Source organism: Bufo gargarizans, chromosome 8 (assembly GCF_014858855.1).
Source record: "Bufo gargarizans isolate SCDJY-AF-19 chromosome 8, ASM1485885v1, whole genome shotgun sequence".
Lineage (NCBI taxonomy): Eukaryota > Metazoa > Chordata > Amphibia > Anura > Bufonidae > Bufo > Bufo gargarizans.
The window spans coordinates 118,335,580-118,361,178 of NC_058087.1; positions in this window are offsets into that span (position 1 = coordinate 118,335,580).

The following is a 25,599-nucleotide window of genomic DNA, read 5'->3' on the forward strand; positions in this document are numbered from 1 at the left end:
CTTGAAGCAAAGGCACAGATAGAAGGTAGATTAGCACAGCTACATGAAACTACATCCTGTAAATCTGCTTCTTCCAGACACTCAGGAAAATCATCTAGATCTGCCCGCTCCTATCATAAATCCTCTTCTAAGTCACTGCGGTCCTGCTCTGTAAGGTCAACACTGAGCAACCAAATAGTCAAAGCTCGCCAGAAGATTGCAGCAGCCCAGGGACAAGCCGCCTGTTTTGAAAGAGAAGCAGCTATCAAAGCAGAAGCTAAACGCATTCAAGCATAAACAGAGGCTCAGATAGAAATCCTTCAAAAGAATAAAGAAAAAGAAGTAGCCTTAGGCTACTTTCACACCTGCGTTAGGTATCTGCACAGACGGATCCACACCTATAATGCAAACTCTTGTATCCGTTCAGAACGGATCCGTTTGCATTACCATGAACAAAAAAATAATAATTTTTTTTTGTACATGATAATGCAAACGGATCCGTTTTGACTTACACTGAAAGTCAATGGGAAGCGGATCCGTTTTCAATTGCACCATATTGTGTCAGTGAAAACTGATCCATCCCCATTGACTTACATTGTAAGTCAGGACAGATCCGTTTGGCTCAATTTCATCAGACGGACATCAAAACGCTGCAAGCAGCGTTTTGTTGTCCGCCTCCAGAGCGGATTGGAGGCTGAACAGAGGCAAACTGATGCATTCTGAATGGATCCTTATCCATTCAGAATGCATTGGGGCTGAACTGATCAGTTTTGGGCCGCTTGTGAGAGCCCTGAAACGGATCTCACAAGCGGACCTAAAAACGCCAATGTGAAAGTAGCCTTAGCTGAATTATCTGTCTTGGAACAAGCCCTATTGGAAGAAGAAGGAGCAGCTTGTCCCAGCTTGGCGGCTTGTCAAGACCCTGTTGAAAGGACCCTACAGTTTGTCTTAACCCAGAACCACGACAATACAGTCCCACCTACAGTTGTAGATTCTTCTCATAATTATCCAGCAAGTGGATCAGAAGGCAACGTGTTGCCAAATCAAGCTGGTCAACTACACACACCTACTAACAGAGACACTCCACAACTACCAGCACCTACGCAGCTCATGTGCCACCACAACCCTATGTGAATAGAGATTACAAGGGCACAGCAGAAGACTACAGAATGAACTCTATACACCCTGTGATACAGCTCTCTTCAACTTCAAATGCTCAGAGACCTTTAGACGACAGACCCTTACCTAGTTTGAAACCATCTGCAACACCTTTCTCTCCACCTACCAGCCAACATCTGATACCAACCATGGTCCAAGTTGGTGCACCATCAGTATCCCCTGTGGCTATAAAAACCGAAAGCACTGACGCTGCAGAGTTCAGCAAGTATATGATTCGACGAGAGTTGATTACAATTGGACTGTCTAGATTTGATGACCGCCCAGAGAACTACAGAAGTTGGAGATCTACATTTAAGGCGGTAACCAAGAACTTGGACATTGAACCTCAAGCAGAGCTTGACTTACTAATAAAGTGTTTGGGGCGTCAATCTTCAGAACAAGTAAAGAGACTTAAATCTGTTTACATTTATAACTTTAAAGCAGGCCTTGATGCTGCCTGGGAACGTCTAGAACAAGACTATGGGAGCCCCAAAGTCATTGAATCTGCCTTATTCCAGAGACTAAACGACTTTCCTAAGATCTCTGTTAAGGACAATCATAAGCTTAGAGAGTTAGGTGACCTCCTTCATGAACTTGAAATTGCTAAGTTAGATCCTAGTTTACCAGGTCTTAGCTATTTAGACACTGCTCAGGGCGTAAATCCTATTGTAGCAAAGTTGCCTAGTCATCTTCAGGGAAAGTGGACTAGTGTAGGATCAAAGTATAAGTATGAACATCATGTTTCCTTCCCTCCCTTTTTTTATTATGCAGAATTCGTGCGGAAGGTTGCAAGATCCAAGAATGACCCAAGCTTCTTCTATCCAGATACAACCACCATTCCTTTAACTACTTCAAGGGGTATTGCCACCAACAGTAAATTTAAGAATTTAAAGCATCCTATTGCCGTGAGGAAGACCACAATAGCATCCAACGTCTTGGCTACAGACATTAAGGCAAGCAATATTAATCAACAGTGTCCTATTCATAATGTGCCACATTCTCTCTTCAAATGTCGTGCATTTAAGGACAAGCCTATTGAAGAACGCAAGTCATAATATCTGTTTCAATTGTTGTGCATCCGCCGATGATTTAGCTAGAGACTGTAAGATCGCCATCAGATGTTCCCTGTGTAAAAGTGCCAAACATGTGGACGCACTTTATTCAGACCTGTTCAAAAGGAAACCTTCACCCGGCAGCAACCCCAAGACTACATCAGATGATGGCGGGGAGAGAACTGAGCAACGTGCCAACCCTGTAATTACAAGGTGTACAGAGGTATGTGGAGAAGGGCTTCATAGCAAGTCTTGTAGCAAGATATGTCTTGTAAGGGTTTTTCCTGAAGGATGTCCACAAAATTCCATAAAAATGTATGCCATACTCGATGATCAGAGCAATCGCTCATTGGCCAGTACAGAATTCTTTGACCTATTCAACATTCATGGAGAGACCTGGTCCTATACCTTGCAGACATGTGCAGGAAAGATCAATACTTCTGGAAGAAGAGCCCATGGCTTCATAGTGGCATCAGAATATGAGGACATAGAGTTTCCTCTTCCAACTCTAATCGAATGTGATCAGCTACCGAACAATAGAGAAGAAATCCCCACACCAGAGGTTGCATGTCATCACCCTCATTTGAGCCACATTGCTGACTACATGCCACCTCTTGACAAGGATGTTAAGATTTTGATTCTACGAGGGAGAGACATTCCTAGAGTTCATAAAATAAGAGAGTTATGTAACGGTCCAGATGATGCTCCTCAGACCCAGAAACTTGATCTTGGATGGGTGATAATAGGAGAAGTCTGTTAGATCAATCTCACAAGCTCTTGGACGTAGCTTCCTACAAAACTAATGTTGCCTATCGGTCGATGAGATGTCCATTGCACTATTATGTGAAAGAAAGACTTGATTTAAAAAAAGAAATTCCATATCAAGCACTCCAAGGTATAAACTGCAAGCTCACTTCTCAGACGGACCTTGGTGATTCAGTGTACCAGACTACTTGTGATGACAAGATTGCCCCTTCAGTCGAAGACAAGGAGTTCATCAAGATTATGGATGTAGAGTTCTTCAAGGACAATTCCAACAGTTCGGTAGCTCCATTACCCTTCCGAGTACCAAGGCTTACTCTCCCTAACAATCAACAACAAGCTTTAACCACATTTGCTGCACTTAAGAAAACTCTCTGTAACAAACCTGAGATGCAAAAGCACTTTTTAGCATTTATGCAGAAGATTTTAGATAACCTTCACGCTGAGCCAGCACCAGACCTTATGGAAGGTGAAGAATGCTGGTACCTTCCATCCTTTGGAGTCTACCATCCTCATAAAGCGGGGCAAATCAGAATAGTCTTTGACTCAAGCGCTCAGTTCCAGGGAACCTCTTTAAATAACGTTCTTCTAACTGGTCCAAATCTAACAAACAACCTTGTAGGAGTATTGATGCGGTTCAGGAAGGAACCAATTGCCGTGACAGCTAACGTCCAACAGATGTTCCACTGTTTCATAGTCAAAGAGGACCACAGAAATGATCTCAGGTTCTTGTGGCACCGCAACAATGACATTAATGATCAGGTGATAGATTATCGCATGAGAGTCTATGTCTTTGGAAATGGTCCATCTCCTGCCGTGGCAACTTATGGACTGAGAAGAACAGCGCAGAAAGGTGAAAAGGAATTCGGATCTGACACCAGGCAATTTATTGAGAGAGATTTTTATATAGACGATGGCCTGAAATCCTTTTCAACACCTGAAGAAGCCGTCAATCTGATAAAAAGAACTCAACAGCTCCTGTTGACTACTAACTTAAGGCTTCATAAGATTGCATCTAATAGCAGTGAAGTAATGAGGTCTTTCAATCCAGAAAATCATGCTAAGGATTTGAAGGATTTGGACTTGGGAGTAGATGCCCTACCCACTCAAAGGAGTCTCGGTCTTCTCTGGAATATAACTTCAGACACATTCACCTTTCAGGTCTCTGATGCCAAGAAGCCATTCACCAGACGAGGAGTCCTGTCAACTGTTAATAGCCTTTACGATCCCCTAGGCTTTGTAACTCCAGTTACCGTCCAAGGGAGATCCATACTTCGCCAGCTTACTGAGAGAGTGACAGATTGGGATGCCCCTCTGCCAGTAGACCTACTGCCTAAATGGGAGAAATGGAGAAACTCCATGAAAGTACTGGAAGAACTTAATATCCCGCGCTGCTATTCACCCATTTCAATTTCAAGAAGTCTGATCAAAGAGATTCACATCTTTTGTGATGCAACTACCGAGGCTATAGCGGCTGTGGCTTATTTCAAGATCATAGATCCCTCCAGGAGATCCTATGTCGGTTTTCTACTAGGAAGAGCCAAGTTAGCTCCTAAACCTGCTCACACTATTCCAAAATTAGAATTGTGTGGTGCAACCCTAGCTGTCGAAGTCGTAGAATTCCTGCAAAATGAAATGGATGCTGAAATTGATCAGATTAAGTACTACACTGACAGCAAAGTCGTACTTGGCTACATATGCAACAGTGTAAGGAGGTTCTATGTGTATGTGGCTAACAGGGTAGAAGGAAAATCTGTAGACCTGAACAATGGAACTATGTCCCGACTGGTTTGAATCCCGCAGATATTGCTACGAGGTCAGTGCCAGCAGTTGTCCTCATGCAAACCATTTGGTTTTCAGGACCCAAGTTTTTAACGGACCAGTCTTCTACAAGCTCAAAAGAAGATATTGATTTCCACCTGGTGGATCCAGATACTGATCCAGAAATCCGCCCTGAAGTAATAACATTGAGTTCCAACATCTGTTCAAGAAGAAACTTGGAAGTGAGACGTTTTGAACGTTTCTCTTCTTGGAAAAGATTGTGAAGACTATAACAAGATTGAGTCACATTGCGCAGACTTTCCGCAAGTCTAATCAGACATCGTCTTGTCATGGATTGCACACCTGCAAGGAGTCACCCAATGCGTTAGAGTATGAGAAGGCAGAGTTATTCGTCATACGTCTTGTGCAAGAAGAAGTCTTTGCAGAAGAGATTAAGTGCTTGAGAGGCAATAGACCAGTCTCAAAGAGTAGCCCACTATTCAAACTGAACCCAATAATCGACAATGATTATGCTACGAGTCAGTGGACGACTAAATAAGTCAAACTTGCCAAGAAGCGAACAGAACTCCTTGATAGTACCAAGAAGCCACCATTTGGCACCCTTGATTATCCGGCATTACCACAAGAGAGTCAGACATCAAGGAAGACACTACCCAGAAGGTGCAATCAGAGTTGCAGGGTTCTGTATAGTTGGAGTGAAAAGACAAATAGCCACGATCATTCACAACTGTGTCACATGTCAGAAGTTAAGAGGTAGACAGCAGTATCAACAGATGGCTGACTTACCCGCAGACAGACTGAGTGAAGCTACACCTTTTGCATATGTCGGAATCTATATATTTGGACCATGGACAGTAACGGCTAGAAGAACTCGCGGTGGTCAAGTCAACAGCAAAAGATGGGCTGTAATGTTCACATGCTTAAGTTTAAGAGCTGTACATATCGAAGTAATCGAGTCAATGGACACTTCGAGTTTTATCAATGCTCTAAGGAGATTTCTTGCTCTAAGAGGTCCCGTGAAGATGCTGAGATCGGATTGTCGAATTAACTTCATTGGTGCTTGTAGAGAGTTACAGATAGACCGACAACAAGTTGGAATTTATTTGAGTGATCAAGGCTGCGTGTGGAAATTCAACCCACCACACTCTTCACACATGGGCGGAGCATGGGAATGCATGATTGGGATGGCAAGGCGCATACTGGATTCAATGTTGCTTGATGTGAGTTCTTCACGCCTTACCCATGAAGTGCTCACCACATTTCTTGCTGAGGTTGCAGCAATAATCAACTCAAGACCATTGACCGCGGTATCTACAGACCCAGAATTTCTGACTATCTTAACTCCAGCTACATTATTGAGCCGGAAGATTGGACAGATTCCAGCGCCAAAGGGTATCTTCGATGAAAAGGACATATATAAACGTCAGTGGAGATACGCTCAATACCTTGCAGATTGTTTCTGGGACAGATGGAGGAAGGATTACCTCACACTTCTTCAAGGACGTAAAAAGTGGCAAACCCAGAAGCCTAACTTAAAGGAAGGGGACCAGGTCCTGCTAAAAGACCAGCAAGCTCACCGGATCCAGTGGCCAGTTGGTCTTATTACAAAGGCCATTACCAGTGATGATGCAAGAGTCCGAAGTGTGAAAGTTAGGATCGTTAAGGATGGGGCATCAAAAACCTTCCTGAGACCAGACATCGAGACAGTCCTAATTATGCCTGATTCCAAAAATTCTGATTCAGCGTTATGTGAAGGAGTCACTTAAGACCTTTAATATAGCTAGCTTATAGACTTGAGAAGGTTAAATAGCATGTTACTATATGCAATGCTAACAGTATGTTAAAAGAAAATAATGTAGTGTATAGTGGTATCTCACAATACCAGACGGGAAGTGTGCTGCCACGCAGCTTTTACTGTCTAGCAGTTGTTATTACATGTTATGTTACTATATTATTTGGCATGATCCTTACACCCCTGCTGTTTCTAGCTAGTTGGTTGTCCCCACCCTCCATTTCCTGCTGTAACTCCATTTTGTATAGTTGTTGTGAAGAGACTGTAGAGTGTGAGAGCTGTGTAACTTCATTAGAAATGTACCTATGAAAAAGCCTCTATGTTCATATCCTTGCTACCTTGAAGCATAAAGAAGCATTGAAAATTACCTCTGGAGTCTTAATTCATTGAGTAAGCTATCTGTTAAGGTCATCATTCAACCTGCCGCACACATCCTTACAGACTGGGTCTACAAGAAGCTTGTCGCAGGTACAACCGATGCTGAGACAGAATAACCGATGTCAGCCGTTTAACTCCTTTCATGCTGCAGTCTGCTGCATGGAAAGGGTTAACAGGGAGGGCGCTCCCTCCCCCATCGGGCCGCTACACTTCTGTGGTAGCACCCCAATGGTTATCATGGCAATGGGACTCTTTCACAGGCATCTCGGCTTGCCATAGTGTATCTGAGCCTGATTTCAGTCTGATCAGGATTAATGTAAATAAAAATAAAATGCAGTACACTATACAGTGTATTGCAGTGTATTATAGAGCCATCAGACCCACTGGATCTTCAAGAATAAAGTGGGTCTGGGTCCAAAAAGTGTAAAAAAATAAAATAAAATAATTTTTTTTATATAAGCACATTTGTAATTTGATTAAAAATGAAAAAATAAAAAACGCTACACATGTTTTGTATTACCATGTCTGTAATGTCCTGATCTATAAAAGGATCACGTTACATTTCCTGCATGGTGAAAGCCATAAAAAAAGATATATATATATAGTGGTCATGCAGGTGGAGTACTGGTGGAAGGAAGGTATATTTCAGCCAGATTTCTCACCTGGGTGAAGTAAGTGTAATCCAGGGAGTGCTGTGGCCTGAACAAACTTAGTTGTTTAAGCAGGATTATTTTTGGAAACACGGGGTCTGGATTATGCGGAACGGTTGTTAAGGTTGGTAGAGGGAGCAACCGTTCCCTTCCTTCCAGGCCAGTTTGTTGTTATGCTCTGAAACACCTTAAGGCAGTTAACCTCGTTAGATTACTATATACAGAGTGCTGTGGCTCACTTGGGTGGAAGCCTGCAAGGACAGCACACAGTGCTGTGAATACTGAGGACCAGGGAACAGACTACATGCTGTGTGAACGTCAGCTTACCAACCGTAGCCTAGGTGAGACGAACTCTTTGTGTTATTAGTTAGTCCCAGACGGGAAGGCTTTTGTTTTGTGATTTGTTATTGCTATACTCGAAATCCTGGGTTCCACAAAAAATCATGTGATGTAAACTTCCTGAAATCGGACTCTAAATAAAAAGTGATGTGATCTTTATATCATCTGTGCCTCAGTGAATGAACAGAACCGTACGCTGCCCCCCCTTGCAGGCTTACAATTGGTGGAGGATGCAGGCCGAACGGTTGCTAATGGCAACGACACGCAAAATTTTATTTTTATTTTTTTCCTCTCTCTTCGTTTATTCTCTGCAATAACTTTTTGCTCCAGTGGATGTCATGGGTAAAGCTCGCTATCGGCCTGCAGGAGACACACGCTAATATGGAAGCAGCCATAACCCAGTTTATTAAAGCGCAGGCTGAGGCGAACCTACGCCAACAGGAGACGAACCGCCTTTTGTCAGAACAAATGGCCGCCCTTTCAAAAGCCCTGCCGGTTGTTTTCCAGACTGCTCCAACATCTCCCCGGAATCCCAGGAAAACTGTGCAACAGTCGCTACAGAAGTTAACCCCGGAGGATGATATTGAGACACATCTAACCATTTTTGAGCGCACAGCAGAGCGGGAACACCTTCCGGTGGCTGATTGGGTCGATGTCTTGGCACCTTTCCTATCAGGGGAGCCCCAGAAGGCGTATCATGACCTTGGCCAACACAAGGTCCGAGACTATACTAATCTATGAGTGGAAATTCTGGCACGGTTAGGCGTAACCCCTGCTGTCCGGGCCCGGCGCGTGCATACCTGGCGCTTTGATGTAACCAAACCTACTCGGTCCCAAATGTTCGATCTGGTTCACCTCACAAAAAAGTGGCTGGAACCTGAGATGAGCACAGCAGCCCTGAACGGGTCATAATGGATCGAATTACAACTGCATTACCTAGGACATTACAGCGCTGGGTGGGGCGGGGAGACCCCAAAGACCTGGATGAGCTGGTGAACCTGGTTGATCGGTATCTCACTACGGAAGACTATCTTCGGAATAGTGCATTTCCCTGTGCTCCTTCCAGGAGTGACCATCCCAAATTTACAGCGGCTAGGAGACAGTCCCCAATGGGGGAAGCAGGAAAAATGACACTGGAGAGTCCCCAGCGATCTTCCCCAAGCGTGCCCCGATTTGCTTCCCCGAAACCAGGACCTCCCCAATGTTGGAGGTGCCGGAAAGTGGGGCATGTGATCGATAATTGTTCCCTCACTTCCGAACCAATGGCGTGCGAGGCCGGCCGGCTGATGTCCTTGTTTGCTGAACCGGTCTGTGTGGCTTCCCCGGAGGTGAAACTTGAACCCCAGTTCTGCACCGTACTGGTGAATAGTCAACCTGCAACTGCACTACTAGACTCAAGAAGTCTCGTAACTTTGGTGCATGCCTCTTATGTAACCAGAGACAAAATCCAGGGAGAATCCCTGGGTGTGCTGTGTATTCACGGGGATGTTAAGGCATATCCCGTGGCCATGGTGTCTTTTGAAACTACTTCTGGCTGTATTGACCATAATTAAGGTGTGGTGGAAAACCTCATGCATAATGCCATCCTCGGGCGTAACATTCCCTACTTCTGGCAGTTGTGGGGGAGGGGCCAACCCCTTAGAGCTGCAGCGCAGTCGTTTGTAGAAGAATTGTCCGAGGTTGAGCCGGAATTGTTGCAAAAAGAGCTTGAGGAGAATAGTTTTCCTTTAGAGGTACTGGCAGGAGATGAGGAAGCCTCCTCCTCTGAGCCAGTAATATCTGACTTAAAAATATCTAGTGAAAATTTTTGCACTGCTCAATTAAGGGATCCCACCCTTGTACATGCCCGAGAAAGTGTTAAGGTCATCAATGGCGTACCTCAGGAACCAGGGGCTGATCGACAATTTCCCTATTTTGCCATGAATAATAATCATTTTTACTATATGAACTCGAAGTAGTGGCTCACTTCAGGCAGGGTTCTGGATTAGGTGCTTCTAGCCCAGTATAGAGGGACACATTTTTGCCACATAGACAAATTTTATGCATGTATAGGAATCCAAAAATATATAAGAAATATATGTTAAAAAAAACACTTTTTAAAAAATCCAATAATGAGAAGTGTATCTACAGAACAGGATAAATCCATATTGAAAAATAAGTCGACATTCTTTCCTAGGCATGAAATCAGCGCAGAAATGGCTACCTTCCAAAGAAATGTGGAAGAGGACATACGCAAATTAAAATCAGGGTCCACACGCCAGGGCAATCTGATGAAACAAAAATACCATGCTATTAGACAGTTACAAAAAAATGAAGCCATCACTATACGACCTGCAGATAAAGGGGAGCAGTGGTCGTTTTAAATACATCAGATTATAATGAAGAGTGTCTACGACAACTAACAGACACCGAAACATATACGCAGTTGAAAAACGACCCACTGGATGGCTTTGAGCAAGACCTGAAACTATTATGCAAGAAAGGTCTTGAATTGTCAATAATTACCAAACAGGAGTATGACTTCATTTTGGGGACACAGAGGAGACTACCTGTCTTCTACTGTCTCCCCAAAGTACATAAAAGCCTGGATAAACCGCCGGGTCGACCAATAGTTTCAGGTATTGGCTCAATATCATCTAATCTGTCTAAATACATAGATGTACAGATACAACCGGTAGTGAAAAAAACTGTCTCTTATATCAAACCCACATTATAAAAATATTGGTTGGAAGTTGTACACAGTGATCGACCACCAACAAGGCCTATTAGCAGTAGGGGAACAATTAAGAAGAGATGGGATTATGGACAAAGTATGCATAGAATTTATCCTGGAAGGTATAAGCTATATTTTGACCCACAATTATTTTTACTTCGAGGGAAATTTTTACCTGCAGAAGTGTGGGACCGCCATGGGGACCAGATTCGCCCCCAGCTATGCTAATTTGTTTTTGGCAGGATGGGAACATAACAACATAGAGCCCAGGCTGGGGACGGATCTGGTCCTATGGCGGAGATTTATAGACAATGTCATTTTTATTTGGAACAAAGGCAGAGAGGAATTGGATTCATTCCTGGAAGAAATTAATAAAAAATCAGCTAAATTTGAGATTTACTGCAAATATTGCAGAGGAGACAGAATTTTTGGACTTAAAAATAAAAACAATAGAACAAAGATATATATGTAATACATTCTCAAAGCCCACATCTAAAAACAGCTTTATAGAATTCTCTAGCTGCCATTTGCCGACCTGGCTGATAAATGTCCCATATGGCCAGTTCCGCAGACTAAAAAGAAACTGCACACAAGATCAGGACTTTGAGGTAGAAGCGGCCAAAATGAGGGATCAGTTTATAGAGAGGCAATATCCCGAAAAAGTGATTAATATAGCACTAGAGAAAACTAGGAAATTAGATAGAAGTACCTTCTTTACAAGCAAGGAATTAATGACTAAAACAATACAAGACAGTGAGGCTATCAACAATAAAATTATCCTCCCATTCAATAGTAGTCATAAACGGCTACAAAAAATCATCAAAACCAACTGGCACCATATTCTAAGTGACAAAAGGATTGGCCATCTTCTACCACCCACGCCAACATTAGTATTCCCCAAGGCACCTAACTTAGGTTTAAAAATAGCCCCATTAATTAAAACATCGACAATATCGAAAAAGGAAAACACAATCCTGGGCACTTGGATGAATCTGAAAGTTTTTTTTTAAATGTGGGAAATGCATGGCATGTAAGGTCAATCCCACATCTAGAAAGACTACCACAATTTCTTCCACACAAAATAATTACATATGGGAGATTAAGGACTGTCTAACCTGCAATACGGCAGGAGTTGTCTACCTGATTCAGTGCCCTTGTAGGAGACAGTATATAGGCAGAACCAAACGTCCTATGAAAACCAGGATGGCTGAACACATAGCCAACATAAGAAAGGGGTACGACAAACACTGTCTGTCTAAACATTACAAAGACATACACAATAAAGATCCCTCGGGCCTGATGTTCATGGCACTGGAAAAGGTAGACAAACATTGGCGGGGTGGCAACTTCATCAAACAGATGTCCAGGACAGAATCCAGACATATATATCAGTTTGGATCAATGCTGCCAGTGGGTTTGAATGCCGAATTAGAAATTTTTGGGTTCTCATAGACTGGGTGCCCCTGTTTCGACTCTTGCGACTCAGTCAGGCCGTTTACCGACACTGAGTCGTGGACTCGTACAAGGGCCCCCAGTCCTATACATCATGAGCAAACCTAATACAGTCTGAACCCCAATATCCGTAGATCTCGAACCAAACCAGATTGCGCATTTTGAGTTTGTCTCTCAACCATCTTATCTTCATATTTTATATATTAACCAATTTTAATAATTTTATCATATAATATGTATATCGGCATCACAACCTTATATTGATGCTGATATAATAACCAGACAAATTTATTGTATATTCTTATTTTTATTGTTATATTTATATTGATATTTATAATTTTACAGTTTTATATTGGCACTGATACAAGATTCCACTATTTCATGCTGGAGATGCAGAAAAATTGCAATAATTCCTATATGCAATCTATAATAATAGATCAGGCTTGTGTAGGTTGCATAGAATGTAGGAAGGAATCTATATCATAGAAAAACGCATGTGTGTAAAATAACCGCACTGAAAACGCATATAAAAAACGCATGCGATTTTCCTTGTCTCAAGTGAATCCGGTGATCCAGGATTTGATGCTCATTTAGGAACATAGAAACATAGAAACATAGACTGTGTCGGCAGATAAGAACCATTTGGCCCATCTAGTCCGCCCAATATATCTGAATCCTATGAATAGTCCCTGGTCCTATCTTATATGAAGGATAGCCTTATGCCTATCCCATGCATGCTTAAACTCCTTCACTGTATTTGCAGCTACCACTTCTGCAGGAAGGCTATTCCATGCATCCACTACTCTCTCAGTAAAGTAATACTTCCTTATATTACTTTTAAACCTTTGCCCCTCTAATTTAAAACTGTGTCCTCTTGTGGTAGTTTTTCTTCTTTTAAAAATGCTCTCCTCCTTTACCGAGTTGATTCCCTTTATGTATTTAAAAGTTTCTATCATATCCCCTCTGTCTCTTCTTTCTTCCAAGCTATACATATTAAGGTCCTTTAACCTTTCCTGGTAAGTTTTATCCTGCAATCCATGTACTAGTTTAGTAGCTCTTCTCTGAACTCTCTCTAGAGTATCTATATCCTTCCGGAGATATGGCCTCCAGTACTGCCCACAATACTCCAAGTGAGGTCTCACCAGTGTTCTGTACAGCGGCATAAGCACTTCACTCTTTCTACTGCTTATACCTCTCCCTATACATCCAAGCAATCCAAGGATATAAAAGGTGGAGGCAGGCAGGTGATGCTGTACCACTGACGAAGGGAAAGAGTTCCCGAAACGCGTCTGGGCTGCACACCTGTGAAAGAAGCACCTCTGTACCTTATTCATGGCCATGCAAATAACATCGAAATAGAAGTACACTTGGACAATCAGGACGCAAAGCAAATAATCTGATATCCATTGCTCTTCACTGTTTGGACACAGATCACGCTCGAAATTTTGAGAGACCTTGCACCATCGAACCACAGGAGCTACGAGCGAGACACCGGCAGCGTCCCACGCCGCTCGCCTACCCCTCACGTCCACAAAGACGCCTACAGGATATACCAACGGGAAGGTAGGAAGACTCCATCTGTGGAATATTATATGATGGGCATGAAATTTAAACTAGCACTATAATCTCACCGTATACAATCTGTGCTCAGTGACATTGAGGAGTGAGACACCATAACGGCTCTGTTAGGTGGATTTGTAATGTCCATATACGAACTTACAGACTATACAAGCACTGGATCAGTGTGTAGGAACTGGGAACCTTACTAACTACCTGTGTGTGTACACTGGATAATGCAGTGCAATACTGTTTAGCAACTTATATGGTATAGTTATACCTATATTTCAACGTGTTGCCAATATAAGGGACTGATCTTATTCAGCAACTCTATCAAGTGGAAACCAGCATTACCATTATTGATTTTAACTGTATCAATTTTATATGCAAATTGTAGATTTTATTCTATTTTATTTTATTGTATAAGATACACGTGTTACACGTGATTTAATAACATTTTATCCATACTGATATTGTGGTCCTAGTGTTGAGTGCTCGCCCTAACGGAGAGGTTGTTGAACAGCTCTTGGTGCCTCGATCCTACCGACACATAGTCTTAGACCTAGCTCACAGTCATGCTATGGCGGGGCATTTGGGGACAGAGAAAACCCAGGAGAGACTTCTCCAGTGTTTTTTTTTTGGCCAGGGCTCTATCGAGAAGTAAAAGATTATTGTGACTCCTGTCCCATGTGTCAATTGAGTGCACCCATGTCTCATTTCAGGAGTCCCCTGGTACCGCTACCGATTATCGAAATTCCATTCGAGAGAGTTGCTATGGATCTCGTAGGGCCAGTAATAAAATCCGCTAGGGAACATCAATATATTTTAGTTCTGGTTGACTATGCCACTTGTTATCTGGAAGCTGTCCCCCTAAGAAACACTGCCTCAAAAACCATTGCCAGAGAGCTATTTTTTATGTTCTCTAGGACCGGAGTTTCACGGCCTATGGTGTGCATTGTGACACTCTTCTTCACTTGCGCTTGCTCGTGGCAACGTGTGGTGTTGTGTACATGTGGTGGCAGTGTCTCGGCCTTCTGGCTCCCAGGACATGGTTGCCATGCATGTCGTTGCCAGCGGTAACAGGTGCAGTGTGATGTTGTTTGTAAACTTCCCCTTTAAGTTGCTTTCTTCCCTTGCCTGGTGTTGGAAGGGTTAACTTCCTTCCTAGTGTGTGAACACTGGGTGTGTCTGTGTGTGGCTACTTGGGCTATTTAGCTTCCGCTGGATGCCTGTATCTGAGGGGTACTCCAGCCATGTGTTATGCTGGAGTCATCCTTCTGGTCATATACCATCTATCCAGTGAGGGCCACCCTTCTGGTCATAAGTTTATGTATGATGCTATGAAGATGTTTCTATGGTCTCTTTGTGTTTATTGCAGCTATGGTTTCCTGGGTTCCTGTGTGATGTATGGTGTGGGCTGTGTCCGTTTGTGTTGTTGTGGACAGCAGCACTTGTACATGGGTTCCAGGCTGTGTGTCTGTGGTAGGTAGGTGTGGTTCTTGTTTCACTTACCTGCCATTGCCATATGCTGTATATGTTGGCCAGTGAGACTCCTGTTCGTCTGTCTCCAGGAAGAACAGGTCGTCTTACCCTGCTCCTAGTCCAGGGCTACCCTGAGGGCTAGTAGGGACCCTAGGTTCCGGAATATGAGCCCCCCTACCATTAGGGTTGGCTCATACAGCTAGGAGTCAGGGTCAGAATTAGGGACGTATTAGGAGGTGACCTGCTCCCTGATTTCTGTCCTGGCCTAACAGCGACCATTATCTTCTCTCATTGCACAGCTGAGGGTTTCCTCCATCCTCAGCCGTGACACGGAGTCCCCAAGGAGATCCTTACCGATCAAGGAACTCCCTTTATGTCTGGGGTTATGAAGGATATGTGCAGGCTATTCAAAATTACGCAATTACGCACTTCGTTGTATCACCCACAGACTGATGGCTTAGTTGAAAGATTTAATAAGACGCTAAAACAGATGTTGAAGAAAGCGGTAGAGAGGGATGGCAGAGATTGGGATTGCCTACTACCCTACCTCATGTTCGCAATCCAGGAGGTACCCAAAGCCTCCACAGGGTTTTCCCCATTTGAGTTAGTTTATGGCTGACATCCCCGGGGACTTCTTGACATAGCCAAAGAAATGTGGGAAACCGAGACTACCCCTTTCAAAAGTGTTATTGAGCATATAACCCATATGCAGGAGCATATTGAGACGGTAATGCCCTTAGTGAAAGAGCATTTGCAGAAGGCCCAAGCCTCCCAAAGTAGGGTGTATAATCGCTCTGCAAGGATTAGGAGTTTCAACCCTGGGGCTAGGGTCTTGGTATTAGTTCCCACAGTGGAAAGTAGATTTCTCGCCAAATGGCAAGGTCCCTATGAAGTAGTGGAAAAAATAAGTGACGTTAACTATAAGATACATCAGCCGGGGAAAATAAAGCCTTTCCAGGTGTATCATATTAACCTTCTTAAACCCTGGAAGGATAGGGAGTCCCTATTGGCAGAAGTTCCTCAAAAAATTGAGAAGGATACCCACCCCATTCCTCCTGTGAAAATAGGTGAGACCCTGTCAGGGAAACAACAACAAGAGGCAAAAGAGTTTTTGCAACACAATCAGGAGACATTTTCTGATTTACCAGGACAAACCCATCTGATTAGCCATCAGATTATCACTGAACCCAGTAATATCATAAATTTAACCCCTTAAGGACATAGGACGTACCGGTACGCCCTGTTTCCCGAGTCCTTAAGGACACAGGACGTACCAGTACGTCCTAACTTTAAATAGGCATTCCGGCGCCCCAGGGGTTAATCTGAACAGGATGCCGGCTGAAATCATTCAGCCGGCATCCTGTCACAACGCCCCCCCCCCCCCCCGTGTCGGCGATCGCAGCAAACTGCAGGTCAATTCAGACCGCGGGGATCAGAAACTTTAGAGTGCCTAAATGCGGTGGGCGTTGCGGGAGGCGGGCGGTGCGGCAGGCGGGATCGCGATCCCCCACCGCCTCCCCTTGATTAATCGTTGGCGTCTAGTGGGTTATACCAGGGTGCCAGCACATTGCTGACACCCTGGTATAAACGGCTGACATCTGTGCAGATGTCAGCCGTTTAACCTTTTCCATACCGCGGTCCGTACGGACTGCTGTATCGAAAAGGTTAACTGTTATCGGTCAGGGAGCTCCCTCCCTCTCCCATCGGGGGGGCTGCTGTGCCTTTGCAGCCCCCCGATGGAGAGGGAGAGAGCCCCCAGGCAGCCCCCCGAAGCCCCGTCCTCACCCTTCCTCACCCTTCCCCGTCTGCGAAGTTGTGGCAGACGGGGAAGGTTCCTATGGCAACAGGACGCCTGCTCAGGCGTCCTGCTGTCCATGGTGCTGAACAGATCTATGCTAAAAGCATAGATCTGTTCAGTGTAAGTAAAATACAGTACAGAACCCTATAGGGTTCTGTACTGTATTTTACAGACATCAGACCCACTGGATCTTCAAGAACCAAGTGGGTCTGGGTCAAAAAAATGTAAAAAAAAGTGAAAAAAGTTAAGATAAAAAAAAAACATTTATCACTGAATAAAAATTTAAAAAATAAAATACACTACACATGTTAGGTATTGCCGCGTCCGTAACGTCCTGATCTATAAAAATGTTACTTTCCCCGCACGGCGAACGCCATAAAAATAAAAAAATAAAAACTATGAGAAAATTGAAATTTTGCCCACCTTACTTCCCAAAAAAGGTAATAAAAGTGATCAAAAAAGTGGAATGTATGCCAAAATAGTACCAATAAAACCGTCATCTCATCCCGCAAAAAATGAGACCCTTCTCAAGATAATCGCCCAAAAACTGAAAAAACTATGGCTCTTAGACTATGGCAACACTAAAACATGATTTTTTTTTGTTTCAAAAATAAAATCATTGTGTAAAACTTACATAAATAAAAATAAAGTATACATATTAGGTATCGCCACATCTGTATCGACCGGCTCTATAAAAATATCACATGACCTAACCCCTCAGATGACCACCGTAGGAAAAAAAAAAAAAACACGGTGTAAAAAAAGCAATTTTTTGCCATCTTACGTCACAAAAAGTGTAATAGCAAGCGATAAAAAAGTCATATGCACCCCAACATAGTGCCAATCAAACCGTCATCTAATGGCGCAAAAAATTAGACCCTACTCAAGATAATCGCCCAAAAACTGAAAAAACTATGGCTCTTAGACTATGGAGACACAAAAAAAAATGTGGGTTTTAAAAATGAAGTTATTGTATAAAACTTACATAAATAAAAAAAATTGTATACATATTATGTATCGCCGCATCCTTGACAACCTGCTCTATAAAATTACCACATGATCTAACCTGTCAGATGAATGTTGTAAATAACAAAAAAAAAACATGCCAAAAAAGCAGTTTCTTGTTACCTTGCCGCACAAAAAGTGTAATATAGAGCAACCAAAAATCATATGTACCCTAAACTAGTACCAACAATACTGCCACCCTATTCCGTACTTTCTAAAATGGGGCCACTTTTTGGAGTTTCTACTCTAGGGGTGCATCAGGGGGGCTTCAAATGGGACATGGTGTCAAAAAAACAGTCCAGCAAAATCTGCCTTCCAAAAACCGTATAGCATTCCTTTCCTTCTGCGCCCTGCCGTGTGCCCGTACAGCAGTTTACGACCACATATGGGGTGTTTCTGTAAACTACAGAATCAGGGCCATAAATAATGAGTTTTGTTTGGCTGTTAACCCTTGCTTTGTAACTGGAAAAAAAATATTAAAATGGAAAATCTGCCAAAAAAGTGAAATTTTGAAATTGTATCTCTATTTTCCATTAAATCTTGTGCAACACCTAAAGGGTTAACAAAGTTTGTAAAATCAGTTTTGAATACCTTGAGGGGTGTAGTTTCTTAGATGGGGTCACTTTTATGGAGTTTCTACTCTAGGGGTGCATCAGGGGGCTTCAAATGGGACATGGTGTCAAAAAAACAGTCCAGCAAAATCTGGCTTCCAAAAACCATACGCCGCACCTTTCACTCTACGCCCCGCTGTGTGGCCGTACAGTAGTTTACGGCCACATATGGGGTGTTTCTGTAAACGGCAGAGTCAGGGCAATAAAGATACAGTCTTGTTTGGCTGTTAACCCTTGCTTTGTTAGTGGAAAAAATGGGTTAAAATTGAAAATTAGGCAAAAAAATGAAATTCTCAAATTTCATCCCCATTTGCCAATAACTCTTGTGCAACACCTAAAGGGTTAACGAAGTTTGTAAAATCAGTTTTGAATACCTTGAGGAGTGTAGTTTATAGAATGGGGTCATTTTTGGGTGGTTTCTATTATGAAAGCCTCGCAAAGTGACTTCAGAGCTGTAGTGGTCCCTAAAAATTGGATTTTTGTAAATTTCTGAAAAATTTCAAGATTTGCTTCTAAACTTCTAAGCCTTGTAACATCCCCAAAAAATAAAATATAATTCCCAAAATAATTCAAACATGAAGTAGACATATGGGGAATGTTAAGTCATCACAATTTTTGGGGGTATTACTATGTATTACAGAAGTAGAGAAACTGAAACTTTTTTTGACTTCATTTTACCAGTGTCATGAAGTACAATATGTGACGAAAAAACAATCTCAGAATGGCCTGGATAAGTCAAAGTGTTTTAAAGTTATCAGCACTTAAAGTGACACTGGTCAGATTTGCAAAAAATGCCCTGGTCCTTAAGGTGAAATAAGGCTGTGTCCCTAAGGGGTTAAAACCTTACCGTATCCCGGAAGCCCGTAGGAATGCTGTGCCAGAGGAGGTAAAGAGAATGTTGGAGTTGGGAGTGATAGAAGAATCTAGGAGTGCGTGGGCCCGTCCTATTGTCTTAATCCCAAAACCCAATGAGACCTGGAGGTTTTGTAATGACTTCAGGAAACTTAATGAAATTTCAAAATTCGATGCATACCCCATGCCTAGGGTGGATGAACTAATTGAAAATCTAGGGAGAGCTAGATTAATTACAACCTTAAGCCTTACCAAAGATTATTGGCAGATCCCATTAACACCAGAGGCAAAAGAGAAAACAGCATTCCTAATCCCAGAGGGTTTATTCCAGTATGTGGTAATGCCGTTTGGGTTTCACGGGGCTCCAGCTACTTTCCAGAGATTGATGGATAGAATCCTGCGACCACATCGAGGGTACGCGGCAGCATATGTGGACAATGTGGTCATTTATAGCACAGATTGCCAGAGTCACTTAAAAAAGTTGCAAAACGTTCTGGACTCTATAAGTGACGCAGGGCTAACCATCAACCCCGAGAAATGTGCCTTAGGATTACAGGAAGCCAGGTACCTGGGATACATTATTGGTCGGGGATTGATTAAGCCCCAATTGAATAAGGTGCAAGCCATTCAAAAATGGCCGGGACCTCTGACAAAGAAACAGGTCAGGGCATTCTTAGGCATCCCAAAACGAACAAGTGGAAAATGGTATAAAAGGTATAAATTTATTGATAAAATACAAAAGATGGAGCTACTACAGAGTTGTGAGGTTGTGCGCCCAGGGTCCTTACGCCCATTCACCACCATGTCCTCAGGTACGTTCTAAGCCGGTATTTCCCTTTCCACATTGTTGCTGGGGACCTCTGCACGCATCCATAGTGAGTCTCCTTACATATCCATAGTATCTATTGGTTTCATTGCCATCTTCACTTGAGTATTCTTACTCCCATGGTCTGTTTTCCGTGGTTTCAATAATATGTGTAGATTCACTGGGTTTTTCCCTGTACCTAGCAGGGTTACTTGTATAATTCATCTACAGGTATTGTGTAGAGATACCATATCTGGCCATTTTGGTCATTTTTGAACGCATATTAGTACCTTATCATTGTACCTATCCATGTGTCATTATTCATAGACACTCAGGTGTATTGTGGTGTCTGTGACCCTGTGCTTCTCCGTACTCTTGCAACTCTGTAGTAGCTCCATCTTTTGTATTTTATCAATAAATTTATACCTTTTATACCATTTTCCACTTGTTCGTTTTGGTTTACCTTGGATGTTATACAAGTGGTATTTGTAGCTGTCTAGTTGACAGGTGGCCTTTTGTAGGTTAATATCATTCTTAGGCATCGCCATGTACTACCGGAGGTTTGTGAAAAATTTTGCATCCATTGCAGCCCCCCAACAGACCTAACTAAGGGTGGAAAGTCCGTAATGATAAAGTTGTCCCCCCCCCCCCCCCAAGCTGAAATGTCATTCCAGACATTGAAGGCTAGCCTCTGTCAACAGCCGATACTGGTGACCCCGGACTTTACAAAAGAGTTCATAGTTCAGACGGATGCTTCTGACTCGGGATTAGGGGCGGTGCTGTACCAAGAGCTAAATGGGGAAGAGCGCCCTGTTGTGTATTTAAGTAGGAAACTGACCCCAGCAGAAAAAAACTATGCAATAGTTGAAAGGGTATGTTTAGCGGTCAAATGGGCACTAGAATCCCTTAAATATTATTTGTTAGGGAGGAAATTTAGGGAGTCACAAGATGGTTCCTGTCTCTCCAAAATTTTAATTTTGTGTTGGAACATAGGCCAGGGAAACTACAGACAAATGCAGATGCGTTGTAAAGGGTGCACAGCATGTGGGGAACATGTACCCAGTCCTCTGGTCTGGAGAAGATGGGGGGGATATGTGGTCATGCAGGTGTAATACTGGTGGAAGGAAGGTATATTTCACCCAGATTTCTCACCTGGGTGAAGTAAGTGTAATCCAGGGAGTGTTGCGTCCAATAGTTCACAACGTGAAATCCGTCTTGCTGAAATGAGAGACAGATTCAGGGAACGTGGTTACTCTGAACATATCCTCGCAGACACTAGTTCCACGACCCCCCGGCCAACTAAGACTAACTTAGCCCGCATTGCGGTACAGCAATTCAAAAATCCTATTCTCGCTTGTACCCACAGACCTAAAAACCTTAGAGACCATTTGGTTAAAGCTGACATTGGCCCATTACTCAACATACCCAAACAGAGATTCCTGAGCACACCTAAGTCCTGTACCTTTCCATGTCTCCACTGCTTGCAATGCTCTAATATCCTCAAAGGTTCACATTTTCACCATCCCCAGTCTGGATATCGTTTTCCCATCAAAAAAATTTCTCCACGTGTGATTCCTCATTTGTCATCTACCTGTTAAAATGTCCTTGCGGCAAAATTTATATTGGGGAAACCACACAGAAAATTAGAGACCAAGTGTGCCAATATAAGTCATCCATCAGACGCCAGAATCTCCTTCTTCCAGTTCTATTTCACTTTCATCAGGCGGGTCACAATATCTCTCAGCTCAGATTTCAGGTTAATTGAACACATCCCACCACACAGACGCAGATACGACCGCATCACACAACTCAAAAAAGAAAAGAAAAAGAGAAACCTTTTGGATACATACATTAGACTGCTTAGAACCAAAAGGCCTTAACAGGGACTACGAAGTTCAGAGTTTTATCTGAATTACTCCTGCTTTCCACCTAGGCCTCTCAGCCCCATTTGTGATTCTCTATTCACTCTCCCCAATACAGATATTGGTTTTTCCTATTGCCTCACTGTAATCCGATGTCATGGTCTTACCTTCTTACTACTCTCCTTCGTTTGACATGTGCTGGCGGCCATCTTGGTTTCTGGGTTTCTTGTAGCCTCCCACCCTGCGGCTTCTCCTTCCCACTGGGAGGAGCTGGATGCCTAGCTCATATATATAGGAGGTCTGTGGCTTCAGTTCCTTGCTTGGTCCTCCTGTGTTCACATGCTTCTAAGACTGCTGCTGCTTCTGGTTCCTGATCCTGGCCTCGTCTGACTACCCCGTTGGTTCCTGATCCTGGCTTCGTCTGACTACCCCGTTGGTTCCTGATCCTGGCTTCGTCTGACTACCCCGTTGGTTCCTGATCCTGGCTTCGTCTGACTACCCTTCTGGTTCCTGACCTCTGTCTCCGCAAGACCCTGCTTCGGTTTAGCCATCCGTTTGGACTTTTGCTTACGGCTTGCTTTTCAATAAAACCTTCTTATTTTCCACTTATCTCTTGTTGTACGTCTGGTTCATGGTTCCATGACATCCGATTACCTCCTATACCTGTGCATATATCTCCACATCACCAATTACCTTTTTTTATACTATATACTTGTTTCATGTACCTCATCCTCATGAACATTTACTGTATTCAAATACCTATAGTATTACGATAATAGGCCCTATACACTCATGGTTAAACATATGATCTTGGTTTCTACTATTAGGTTCTTTTCACTTGAAGGCATTTTGGTCCTTATTGGTTTTCCCTAGTTGACTGCACACTAATTATATCCTTATTTACTTTATAGGTCTCATAACTTTACTTCCACATACGGTGATCTGTATCCTTTCATAGTTGATTTAAAACTCTCCCCCTTCTAATCATCTATCCTGTGGTACAATGGGTCCCAGAACTCATATCTCGCTAGTGCTACTTATTACCATACACCAGTGTCACTTCCTGCCTGTGGACCACAAGTGGAACGCACCACATACAAAAGCGTCACTTCCTGCCTGTGGAACGCACCACTTCCGGTCCCATGATACTGGACACGCCTCTCCCGCTCATCTATCCGGCCTACATGTATGACGCCATGGCCCCAATATGGCGCGCTACTTTCCATTGCGTGCATCTTCACGCCATTTCTATTCACAGCGCAGCATTCCCTGGTTCCTGCTTCCAGAGCGGCTGATGGTAAGTCCCGCCCCTAGGTTCCACTATACCCTCTACCCCCATGATTGTCCTCCCCTTTGGCTACGGTTCTACTGCCTAATTCTCTTTCCTGTTACATTCTGTTCTCCTGCTGCGATATGAACTCAGCTCCACCTCTTATTGTACTACATTACTTATCAATCCTTAGGTCTGTTGTCTTTCCATTTACCACAGGAAGGGGGGTATTCCCCAGATCTGATATAAGGGGTTTGATCCCATGTATGACGGTATTTCTGATCCCCAGGTTGGATGATATTTGAATGGGTGATTTTTTATTTTTTTATCCCTGCATACTATTTGTAGACATTACTTTTTTTCCACTATGAGCCTTCATTTCTAATTTTTGAATCCACTTTTCTCTGATATGGACTTCCATTGACATATTTCTTACCCTGATGTATTTGATACAATTTTTTATGTACCTTTGATATATGACTCATCTCCTTAACCACCATCCACAAGATGTTGTTCCTCATCCTGCTTCTGGACTCTTCATCAACACCTGGAGAGACCTCTTGTCTCCACGCCGATCTATGTCCACCTTGTTTGTGTTTGTATTTATATTTGATACCTATCACTATGTCATTATGTTGATTTACCTATATGCTTATTGATTGATTTTTCTGTACTTACACAGTTTGATAAAGGCAACTCCAGCCGAAACGTCACACGAAGTGTAACTTTGCCGCACTAAAATAAAGATTTCCAAAAAAAGTCATATCTACCTCAAAATATTCAAAGATAAAAGTTATTCGAGCGGCTCTCACCTGCTTGGGATTCCAATGTTGAAGCACGGAACAGCTCCTTCACCCGAATTAGGAGCAAGCGAGGATAATATGAAAAAAAGGGGAGTTTGTTCAGCTCGTCTTGATGGTAATCCAAAAGCACTTTATTCAATATTCAATGTAAAAACAACCAGGTATAGAATGCAAAGTCTACGCGTTTCGGGCAGAAAACTGTTTTAGCCCTTACTCATGACTGTTTCAAATACACTGATAGGTTTACCTTTATAGGGGGAAGGGGGAATCACACCTGAGGTAATCAGGTGTGAGAGAACCCCTCCCTCCTATATCAGTGCACAAAGGAAAAAACATACTCAAATTAACTTATGTAGATCATTTAGGTAACTTCAAGAAGAAGGGAAAATAGATGTTAGTATTGCAAGTTTAGGTCCAATCTTTTATTCAGACCTTGGGGCTGGTGACTTTCCGACTGGAAAATCCAGTAGGATTCTCTATTCAAAAGTTTCCTTATTCTGTCGCCACCTCTGACTGGTCTGTTAACCTTTTCAATACCTTGCACAGACATGTCAGAGGTATCGCCACCATGGACTATCGCAAAATGAAGACTTGCCGCAGATATGTTGCGGCTTTCATGGTGCGGTACGTCTGATGTGTGTTTTTATTCCATTGGTGGTACATCCTACGTATTGTAACATACATTTGGTGCAAGTTATCAAATAAATAGCGTAGGTTGTATTACAATTCAAAAAGGATTTTATCACAAAACTCTGACCATTAATGCTGGATTCAAAAGAATGGGAAATTTTCATGTGTCTGCAACAGGTGCATATGGAGTGCCCACATTTGTGTCACGGCTGCGGATGGGGAAAACCCTCAGCCGTGCGGTATCAGCAGATGAGTGGTCAGAGCATGGCCAGGACAGGAATAAGGGAGAAGGTCACCTCCTACACATCCCTAATTCTGACCCTGTCTCCTATCCGTATGAGCCAACCCTGAAGGTAGGAGGGCTCATACTCTGGAACCTGATATTCCTGCTCGCCCTCAGGGTGGCCCTGGACTAGGAGCAGGGTAAGACGACCCGTTCCTCCTAGACACGGAGGAACAGGAGTCTCACTGGCCAAGCTACATAGAAAGGGGAACATAAACAGACATATGGCAATGACAGGTAAGTGAGACTAGTAACCACACTTACCTGCCACAGACACACAACCTGGAACCCACATGCAAGTGCTGCTATCCACAACCAACACAAAGGACACAGCACACAACAGACATCGCACGGGAACCCAGTAAACCATAAACTAACACCAGACATAACATTTATTACCACCAGGGTGGCCCTCACTGGCAGATGGTAAGTAACCAGGAGGATGTCTCCAGCAAGCATGGCTGAAGAACCCCCACTGACTACTGCTATTCACTGAGGCTTTATAGGGCCAAGTAGCCACACCCACAGTGAGACACCCCCCCAGTGCACACACACACTAGGAAGGAAGTTAACCCTTTCATCAC